The 11353-nt window shown below is 44.3% G+C and overlaps 1 long non-coding RNA gene across 1 annotated transcript in view; it reads right to left on the bottom strand.

The window, feature by feature from the left end:
* LOC139226759 (uncharacterized) overlaps nt 1-7739 on the bottom strand; it is a 33237-nt gene extending 25498 nt beyond the window's left edge. The window contains exon 1 of the long non-coding RNA XR_011587308.1: nt 7518-7739. This is a non-coding gene — a long non-coding RNA (uncharacterized lncRNA). The remainder of the gene's footprint in view (nt 1-7517) is intronic.
* Nucleotides 7740-11353: the final 3614 nt, after the last annotated feature.

An 11353-nucleotide genomic window follows, 5' to 3' on the forward strand; every position in this document is an offset into this window, starting at 1 on the left:
CCCCCGCAGGCACTAACAGGAGGCGCAAAGCAGCCAAATTTCTCCCCCTTTCTATTTTATTCTGAAACATCCGAAGGTGCTTCATCAAACGAAAATAGATACTGAGCCAAAGATGGAGATATTACGAGGGGTGACTAAAGCTTGGTCAGAGGTAGATTTTGAGAAGGGTCTTAAAAGGAGGAGAGAAAGGTGGAGAGGCAGAGCGAGTTAGGGAGAGAATTCCAGAGCTGAGGTCGTGGATAGCTGAAGGCACAGCCGCCAATAGTGGGGTGAAGGGAATGATGGCTGGGTAAGGGGAATGATGGCTGGGTAAGAAGCCAGAGTTCTCAGAGGGCTGAAGGAAGTCACAGAGATAGGGAGGGATGAGGCCATGAAGTGATTTGAACACAAGGATGAGAACTTCAAGTCTGAGGCATTGGTGCACCAAGCGCCGGTATAGATTAGCAAGCACAAGAGTGATGGGTGAACAGGACTTGGTGCGGGTTCAGATAAGGGCTGCAGAGCTTTGGATGACTCAACTTTATGGAGAGTGAAGGATGGGAGGCTGAGCAGGAGAGCGTTAGAATAGTTGAGTCTGGAGGTGACTAAAGCATGGATGAGGTTTTCAGTAGCGGCTGAAGCAGGGGCAGAGGCAGGCAGTTTTATAGAGGTGGAAGTAGATGGCTTTGTGATGGAAGGGATATGGGGTTGGATGCTCAACTGAGCATCAAATAGTATGCCAGAGTTGCGCCACCTGATTCAGCCTGAAACAGTGGCTGGGGAGGGGGATGGAATTGTGGCAAGGGAACCGAGTTTGTGGGGATGGGGGTGGGGCTGAAGTCAATGGCTTCCCAATGTTTAATTGGTTGGAGAAAATTGTAGCTCATGCAGGACTGGATGTCAGACAAGCAGACTGACAACAATTCTTTACTGACCATGGAGCGTAGTTTGAGAGGGAGATATTATATAATTTTACATAGCATAAAAACTGGCCATTTGGTCCAACAGGTCTATGCTGGTGTTTATGCTCCTCATGAGTCTCCTCCTTTCACCTAGCTTCATCTCACCCTATCAACGTATTCGTTTCCCTCTCATGTACTTATCTAGCTTATCCTTAAATGCATCTATGCCATTTGCCTCAGCTATTCCATGTGGTGGCAAGTTCCACTCTCTAACCACTCTCTGAGCAAAGAAGTTTCTCCTGAATTCCTTACTGGATTTATTGGTGACTGTCTTAAATTTATAGCTCTTAGTTTTGGACTCCCCACAAGCAGAAACACCTACATTGACCCTATTGAAATCCTTAATAATTTTAAAGACCTCTATCAGGTCACCCTTTAGCCTCTCTTTTCTGGAGAAAAGAATCCCAGCCTATTCAGTCTATCCTGGTAGTTATAAACCTCTGCTCTGGTATCATCCTTGTAAATCTTTTTGGCACTTTCTCCCGTGCCTCTATATCCCTTTGTGATATGGAGACCAAGAACCATGCACAGTACTCTTAAGTGTGGTCGAACCAAGGTTCTCTACAAGTTTAACATAAGGTCTCTGCTTTTGAATCCTATCCCTCTAGAAATGAAACACAGTGCTTTGTTTGCATTTTTTCTGGCTTTGTTAATCTGTGATTTATGAATCTCGCCGACTCTTATTTTCCAAGAAGTAGGTGGCCTCCTTATTCCTCCTCACACTTATCTGTATTGAAGTTCATTTGGCAATTACACACCCCTTCTGCAAGTTTGTTAACATTTCAGCTCGGTAGAGCTAGGTGTTATAAACATGCACATGGAACCTGATGCTATGTCAGCAAGGGCCAGCATGTAGATGAGGAATATGAGGGGGGCCAAGGATAGATCCTTGAGGGATTCCAAATGTAATGGTGTGGGGACGGGAAGAGAAGCCATTGCAGTAGATTCTCTGGCTACAATTGTATAGATAAGAGTGGCACCAAGTGAGGGCAGCAGCACTCAGCTGGACCATGGCGGAGAAGCATATTATTCTACAGTTAATAGCATGAATTGTCAGTAATATGGTTGAAACTATTCAAGTTGTAATGTGTTATATTTAAGCAGCAAAGCCATAGATTAATTCACAAAATATATTGAAAAGTAAAAAAAAACCCAAGTAGCTATTATTATTGTAGCTGAAATTAAGAATGTAATAAAAGTCAGAAAATTTTACTTTGTGGAATGCATGGTAAAATATTTGCATCGATGAATGTGCCGATATCAGTAAATTTTACTCATGTTTTACCAGGCTAACAAATCACAGAGTTTTTACCAGGGTGAAACAATACTACTTGGATCTTGTCTTTTACATCTTTACTGTCCCTCCTGTTCATATACAATGCAGCACAGCACTAGTATAGGTACACAAGATAGAAAGGAAAGAAAGAATGGTGGATTAATACACATTGCACATACCAGCCTGCCACAACATTTTTAGTGATATGTGAATAAATGACATTTATCCCAGTCAGATGTGTTGCTTTAAGCACTGTCTATAACTTGTGTATTTGCTGAGTTCAGAATGTTTGCCTCTGAGTAGTATTGGCCTGATGGCTAAATGAGGAAGAAAATGGCTAACCCTTCCACTAAAAGACTATATTTTGCTCACAAATTGTAAGCTCCTTTACCTTAAGGGATGGGAAAGGGAGTGATCACTCTTTGTATGAAGAATTTACCGAAATCTGTCCTAAATTTGGCTTTTACTAATTTGAACTTATGCCTCCAATAAGGCTTTAGTTTGTAGTTCTTGAGCTGACAGATGGCCTTTTCTACCTCATGCAGGGCTGGGGTTTTGCTGAGATGGTGGCGGGTAGCATGCTGCGGGATAGAGTTGAGGACACTCATGTCAAATACAGAGTCTCGATTAAGGAGATCTTTGAAGTGCTCCTTCCAGCGGGCCCTGACTGCCTCAGTGTCCTTGATGAGTGTCTCCCCATTCTTGACCAGCAGTGGGGTGGAGCCTTGGGTGCTTGGGCCGTAGGTGATACCCGCCCTCCTGTATGGTTCAGAGATGTGAACTATATACAGTAGACACCTCAAATCGCTGGAGAAATACCACCAACGATGTCTCCGCAAGATCCTGCAAATCCCCTAGGAGGATAGACGCACCAATGTCACTGTCCTCGATCAGGCCAACATCCCCAGCATCAAAGCACTGACCACATTCGACCAGCTGGCATGCGAGCTCCAGGTGGGCAGAGGAAACATTTCAAGGACACCCTCAAAGCCTCCTTGATAAAGTGCAACATCCCCACCGACACCTAGGAATCCCTGGCCAAAAACCACCCTAAGTGGAGGAAGAGCATCTGGGAGGGCTCTGAGCACCTCAAGTCTTGTTGCTGAGAGCATGCAGAAATCAAGCTCCAACAGTGGAAGGGGCGTGCGGCAAACCAGTCCCACCCACCTTTCCTTCAACAACTGTCCCACCTGTGACAGAGACTGTAATTCCCGTATTGGACTGTACAGTCACCTGAGAAATCACTATTGGAGTGGAAGCAAGTCTTCCTCAATTTCGAGGGATTGCCTATGATGATGATGAATGATGATGAGTTTGTAGTTATCCAGATTTATCTTTTGACTGTTTACTGCAAGAACAACTTGCATTTATATAAATACAAGTTGTTATATAATATCTTTAACATAGAAAAACATCCCATCAGATAAAATGAGATGCCAAATTAGGGAAGGTGATATTAGGAGGGTGACTAAAAGCTAGGTCAAAGAGGTGGGTTTTAAGAAGACCTTAAAAGGAAGAGAAGGAGATGGAGAAGGAGGAGTTTAGGGAATGAATTTCAGAGTGTAGGACTCAAGTAACTGCCAGTGGTGGGGCAAAGGGAGCAGGGATATTTAAGAGGCCAGAAGCGGAGGAACAGTGAGTTCTGGAGGGGCTTTAGGGATGGAAGAAGTTACAGAGATAGGTAGGGGTAAGACCATGAAGGGATTTAAATGCAACGTTGAGAATTTTAAATTGGAAGCGTTGGGATACTGGGAGCCAATATAGATCGGCAAGATCAGGAGTGATGCGTGAGCGGATCCTGGTGCTGGAAAGCATACAGGCAGCAGAGCGATTAAATTTAAAAAGTGTGGAGAATAGGAGGCCAGGCAGGAAAATATTGGAATAGTCCAGTCTGGAGGTGACAAAAGCATGGGTGAGTGTTTTAGCAGGAGATAGGCTGCGGCAGAGGCAAAGCCAGGCAATGTTACAGAGTTGCAAGTAGGCAGTCATTGTGATAGAGCGGGTACAAGGTTGGAAGCTCAGCTCAAGATTGAATAGGACGCCAAGGTTGCAAACAGTCTGATTCAAGCTGAGACAATGGCCAGGAAAGGGGATGGAATTGGGGCAAAGGTGTGGAGTTGGTGGTGGGGGCGAAGACAATAGGTTTGGTCTTCCCAATGGAAACTGCAACTCATCCAAGACAACCACTTTACAACAATGACCTCATTTCAAAATACTTCATTGGTTGTAAAGTGCTTTGCAATGTCCTGGGGTTGTGGAAGGCACTATATAAATGTGTGTTCTTTCTTTTGGAGGGGGCGGAATGAGTGTTGGAGAGGTGGAGCTGGGGTTGGATCCTGGGAATCAGTTGGGGGAAGGTTGGTGTTCGGAGCTTGGGGTGGGGGAGGCCGTGATCGCAGCATGGAGAGGTCGGCGATTGGAGCTTGGTTTGGGGGGGTGGGCGAGAGAGGCCATCATGGGAGGAGGGAAGGTCAGCAATTGGGGATTCAGGGTGGTTGGGATCGCCGGCAATGGGCAGAGGGCTGGTCGAAGGCTTCCTTGAAGCACCGTGGGGAAGTACTCCTGCTTCTCCTGCCCCACAAGGATTGCTGTAAAAGGCACTTACCTTGTGGAATCAACAGCTCCCGCCTCCCTTTCACTGCCAGGTAACCCATGCAGCAACTGTAACATTTAAATCAGGCTCCCAATTAAATATTTTAATTGGGTGCCTCGCCTCTCAATGGCGGAAAGTTCGGACGCCATGAACCCATTGCCGTAAAAGCAACAATGGCCACGTACTCGGCGGGTTGGGGGTTGCGTTCCCCGTTTTTTCATTTGTAACCCCCCCCCCGATCCTCTCCCACCCATCATGGGGGATTTACTATCGAGGTCCATGTCTTCGTTGCCAAGGGTCAGCAAGTAGATGAGAAGGGGGCCATTGATGGAGATGCTCTGGCTACGATTGGATAGCCAAGTGTGGATCCAAACTGGAACAGACTACGCTGTGCAACAGGGAGGAAGTGTAGGAGAGAAATTTTGTGGTCAACCGTGTAAATGGTTGTCGAGAGTTTGAGGAGTACAAGACGGAAAAATGTACCATAATCACAATCATAGAAGATGTTATTTGTGACTTTTGTTAGGGCCGTTTCAGTGCTGTGGCAAGGGTGGAAACATGATTGGAGAGATTCAAAGGTAGTGTTGCGGGAAAGATGGGCACAGATTCTGGAGGTGACACCATGTTCAAGGATTGTACTTTGGGGTATATATATACACCTCTAAAAGGTCACATTTCTCTATTGTCTCCTTTCAGGACTGAGCAGAATCATAAATATTAAAGCACAGGAATAGAGAATCCAATCCATCGTGCCTATATTGCTGCTGTTGCTGGCACTGGTTCTTCATTGGTGATATCTAGTCTAATCTAAGTTCCATCTTTTTCCCTTTTTATAGCATTTTCAGATACATAACCAATTCTTTTTAAAATGATATTATATTATCTGCCTTAATACTTCTACCACAGAAAGTTGTTGAGGCCAATTCACTAAATATATTCAAAAAGGAGTTAGATGTAGTCCTTACTCCTAGGGGGATCAAGGGGTATGGTGAGAAAGCAGGAATGGGGTACTGAAGTTGCATGTTCAGCCATGAACTCATTGAATGGCAGTGCAGGCTCGAAGGGCCAAATGGCCTACTCCTGCACCTATTTTCTATGTTTCTCGTAAAACATTCCATTTTCTAATAAGCCACCACGTGAAAACATTTTTTCTAACTTCCCCCTTCATTCTTCCAGTATTACTCTCGAGTTTATGCTCCCTTGTGACCAATTCACCAACAATGAATCCTTCACTATTTCAAAGTAGTTTTAAGTTTAGCCAGTTTTTTTCTCATCGCTTATTCCTCTGATGGTAGATATCGGTTTTGCAGCTTTTCTCTTCCAGGATTTGAATATCTCCCTTGTGTTTCGGTGTGAGATGTGGTCTGCTCATGGCACCCAAGCGATGGAACACTACTGCACGCTGGGAATAGAAAATCACTCAATGGTTTTGAAAGGATGGAAGTCCTGCTCATGGGTGCAGTAGAATTACATCCCTGAGAAGAGCAGCACCAGTTAGGTCGAGGAGTGGCCAAGAAGTATGGATGCGAGCCTGAACTAGGACCGGTAGAGATCAGTGAACATGATACCATGAACTGACATGTGCTGATACATGTGCTTTTCAAATAGGCTGGTTTCTGTAATCCAATGAATTGAAACCTGATTAATGATGTTCTGTGTGCCTTGACAGTTCACTGAAACAGAGCAAGGTTGAGTATCTATTCATTGAATGAGGCTGGATGAAGCAGGCCAGGTAGATAAGGTGGTTAAGAAGACATACGGAATGCTTGCCTTTATTAGCCGAGGCATAGAATACAAGAGCATGGCGGTTATACTTGAACTATATAAAACATTGGTTAGGCCGCAGCTGGAGTACTGCATGCAGTTCTGGTCACCAGGAAGGACGTGATTGCACTGGAGAGGGTACAGGACGAGATTTACGAGGATGCTGGGAGTGGAGAATCTTAGCTATGAGGATAGATTAGATCGGCTGGGTTTGTTTTCCTTGGAACAGAGGAGGCTGAGGGGAGACCTCATTGAGGTGTATAAAATTATGAGGGGCCTAGATACAGTGGATAGAAAGGGCCCATTTCCCTTAGCAGAGGGATCAACAACCAGGGGGCATACATTTAAAGTAATTGGTAGAAGATTTAGAGGGGATTTGAGGGGAAATTTCTTCACGCAGAGGGTTGTAGGGGTCTGGAACTCACTGCCTGAAGGGGTGGTAGAGGTAGAAACCCTCACCACATTTAAAAAGTACTTGGATGTGCACTTGAACTGCCGTAACCTGCAGGGTTACGGACCTGGAGCTGGAAAGTGGGATTAGGCTGGATAGCCTCTTGTTGGCCGGCACAGACACCATGGGCCGAAATGGCCTCCTTCCGTACTGTTCTATGATTCTATGAAATCCCAGTCCAACAGCACTTTTACCATGAATAGAAAATGTTATTTTTAATGACTGAAACATTAAAATAATGGGTCCAGCCAATCTTTGTATAACTGTCATCCATCAACTTAAATATGCTTATTTTTTCCTCTTCAGTACATCTAAGTATCATTCTTTACATACAAATTCTGTTTGTGCGTCTTTTAGTGCCACAAATTACGAGTAAAATAATTGTTGTCATGAAAAATATTGCAACTAAATATTGTTAAGCTTCTTTAACAGTATATAGCTTTAACTATTTACAATCTTTGGAGCATGTATTTATATATAAGATTTACTTACATTCTGTCAGAAGGTTGTGGGTTCAAGTCCCACTCCAGAGACTTGAGCATAAAATCCAGGCTAACAGTTCCAGTGCAGGACTAAGGGAGTGCTGCACTGTCTTTCCAATGACATGTTAAATCGAGGCCCTGCCTGCTTGGGAATGCGTTAATATTTGCTGGCGGTTGCCTTGGTTACCAAGGGTGAGCTGATTGCCAGAAGTTGGCCCAGTTACCGAGGGGGAGCTGATTGCCGGAAGTTGACCCAGTTACCGAGGGGGAGCTGATTGCCGGAAGTTGACCCAGTTACCGAGGGGGAGCTGATTGTCGGAAGTTGGCCCAGTTACCGAGGGGGAGCTTTATTGATGCGTGTGATATTTGCTGAGTCTCTCAGTCAGTGCGTGTTGGCTGGACTCTGAACAGATTTTGCATTTTTCATTTATTTCCAGGCAACAGATGTTGCGTTCCTAAGCGACAGACACAAACAAACAGGAGGCTGTAATTTGCCTAAAGGAGCCTCACTCCATCTGAACTGATCGATGCAATTGCATTCAGTGTGTGTTGGGGGAGGAGGTAGAGCTCCATATATGCTCACAAGATAGTACATGAGGGAGAAAGGAACAGAAGGTACAGAAGGCTAGAAAAGAGAAGGCTGAGTGTCCCAATAGAGGTCTTTAAAATTATGAAGGGGTTCAATAGCACAGACGTAGAGAAGATGTTTCCACTTGTGGGGAGACCAAAACTAGCAGTCATAAATATAAGATCGGCACCAATAGATCCAATAAAGAATTCAGGAGAAACTTCTTTACCCAGAGAGTGGTTAGAATGTGGAACTTGCTACAAGTAGTTGAGGTGAATAACATAGATGTATTTAAGTGGAAGCTAGACAAACACATGAGGGAGAAACGGATCTGTTGATAGGGTTGGATGAAGTAAGGTGGGAGGAAACTCATGTGGAGCATAAACAGTGGCATAGACCAGTTGGGCCGAATGGCCTGATGCTATGCTGTAAATTCTATGTAATTCTACATTAATCTAATCAGTTTCTCTGAAAATACCAATTTGTTAATTATAAGTGTGTTAATCTCACTGCAAACTGTGCAAATAGTTAATACTGTACAGTAATTTGCATGCAAAATTATTAACATGTTTAGACAGTGTGTTCATCTTTATTCAAAAAACCCCCCTGAAAATTGGAATTTCATTTCCACATTTTTATTCACATTGACTTTAATGAAATAACACGGTGTTCAGGAAGTTTTGGTTCCTGGTGGGTTATATCCTCTCTATCATTTTCTCTGACAAACATGTATTGTTTCCAATATACAGTCGATATCTACAAGCAATTCATGGTTCTGAACACTCAATCAGTTTATTGTTGTATTCCAACCCATCAAATACTGTCAACACAGACAAAAAAATGTTACTTACACAAACCTGTCTTGTCCAGCAAATTCTCCGGCAAACAGAGGATCTTTTGATAGTTGTTAAAAGTCAAACTCTTTGCTAAATACAAAAGAATTTAATGATCATAGAACGTTACAGCACAGAAGGACGCTATTTGGCCCATCGTGTCTGCGCCGGCTGAAAATGAGCTATCTGGCCAAATCCCACTTTCCAGCTGTTGGTCCGTAGCCCTGTAGGTTACAGCACTTCAAGTGCACATCCAAATACTTTTTAAATGTGGTGAGGGTTTCTGCCTCTACCACCCTTTCAGACAGTGAGTTCCAGACCCCCACCACTCTATGGGTGAAAAGAGTTCTCAACTCCCCTCTTATCCTTCCACCAATTACTTTAAATCTATGTCCCCTGGTTATTGATCTCAGCTAAGGGAAATAGATCTTACCTATCCACTCTATACAGGCCCCTCATAATTTTACACACCTCAGTTAATCCTCTGTTCCAAAGAAAACAACCCCAGCCTTTCCTCATAGCTAAAATTTTCCAGTCCTGGCAACATCCTTGGAAATCTCTTCTGTACCCTCGCCAGTGCAATCACATCTTTCCTGTAATGTGGTGACCAGAATTGTACACAATACTCTAGCCGTGGCCTAACTAGTGTTTAATGCAGTTCTGGCATAGAAACATAGAAAAATAGGTGCAGGAGTAGGCCATTCGGCCCTTCTAGCCTGCACCGCCATTCAATGAGTTCATGGCTGAACATGCAACTTCAGTACCCCCTTCCTGCTTTCTCGCCATACCCCTTGATTCCCCCTAGTAGCAAGGACTTCATCTAACTCCCTTTTGAATATATTTAGTGAATTGGCCTCAACTACTTTCTGTGGTAGAGAATTCCACAGGTTCACCACTCTCTGGGTGAAGAAGTTTCTCCTCATCTCGGTCCTAAATGGCTTACCCCTTATCCTTGGACTGTGACCCCTGGTTCTGGACTTCCCAAACATTGGGAACATTCTTCCTGCATCCAACTTGTCTAAACCCGTCAGAATTTTAAACGTTTCTATGAGGTCCCCTCTCATTCTTCTGAACTCCAGTGATTACAAGCCCAGTTGATCCAGTCTTTCTTGATAGGTCAGTTCCACCATCCCGGGAATCAGTCTGGTGAACCTTTGCTGCACTCCCTCAATAGCAAGAATGTCCTTCCTCAAGTTAGGAGACCAAAACTGTACACAATACTCCAGGTGTGGCCTCACCAAGGCCCTGTACAACTGTAGCAACACCTCCCTGCTCCTGTACTCAAATCCCCTCGCTATGAAGGCCAACATGCCATTTGCTTTCTTAACCGCCTGCTGTACCTGCATGCCAACCTTCAATGACTGATGTACCATGACACCCAGGTCTCGTTGCATCTCTCCTTTTCCTAATCTGTCACCATTCAGATAATAGTCTGTCTCTCTGTTTTTACCAGCAAAGTGGATAACCTCACATTTATCCACATTATATTTCATCTGCCATGCACTTGCCCACTCATCTAACCTATCCAAGTGACTCTGCAGCCTCATAGCATCCTCCTCGCAGCTCACACTGCCACCCAACTTAGTGTCATCCGCAAATTTGGAGATACTACATTTAATCCCTTTGTCTAAATCATTAATGTACAGTGTAAACAGCTGAGGCCCCAGGACAGAACCTTGCGGTACCCCACTAGTCACTGCCTGCCATTCTGAAAAGTACCCATTTACTCCTACTCTTTGCTTCCTGTCTGACAACCAGTTCTCAATCCATGTCAGCACACTACCCCCAATCCCATTAACTTTGCACATTAATCTCTTGTGTGGGACCTTGTCGAAAGCCTTCTGAAAGTCCAAATATACCACATCAACTGGTTCTCCCTTGTCCACTCTACTGGAAACATCCTCAAAAAATTCCAGAAGATTTGTCAAGCATGATTTCCCTTTCACAAATCCATGCTGACTTGGACCCATCGTGTCACCTCTTTCCAAATGCGCTGCTATGACATCCTTAATAATTGATTCCATCATTTTACCCACTACTGAGGTCAGGCTGACCGGTCTATAATTCCCTGTTTTCTCTCTCCCTCCTTTTTTAAAAAGTGGGGTTACATTGGCTACCCTCCACTCAATAGGAACTGATCCAGAGTCAATGGAATGTTGGAAAATGACTGTCAATGCATCCGCTTTTTCCAAGGCCACCTCCTTAAGTACTCTGGGATGCAGTCCATCAGGCCCTGGGGATTTATCGGCCTTCAATCCCATCAATTTCCCCAACACAATTTCCCGACTAATAAGGATTTCCCTCAGTTTCTCCTCCTTACTAGACCCTCTGACCCCTTTTATATCCGGAAGGTTGTTTGTGTCCTCCTTGGTGAATACCGAACATAGAAACATAGAAAATAGGTGCAGGAGCAGGCCATTCAGCCCTTCTAGCCTGCACCGCCAT

Source organism: Pristiophorus japonicus, chromosome 16 (assembly GCF_044704955.1).
Source record: "Pristiophorus japonicus isolate sPriJap1 chromosome 16, sPriJap1.hap1, whole genome shotgun sequence".
Lineage (NCBI taxonomy): Eukaryota > Metazoa > Chordata > Chondrichthyes > Pristiophoridae > Pristiophorus > Pristiophorus japonicus.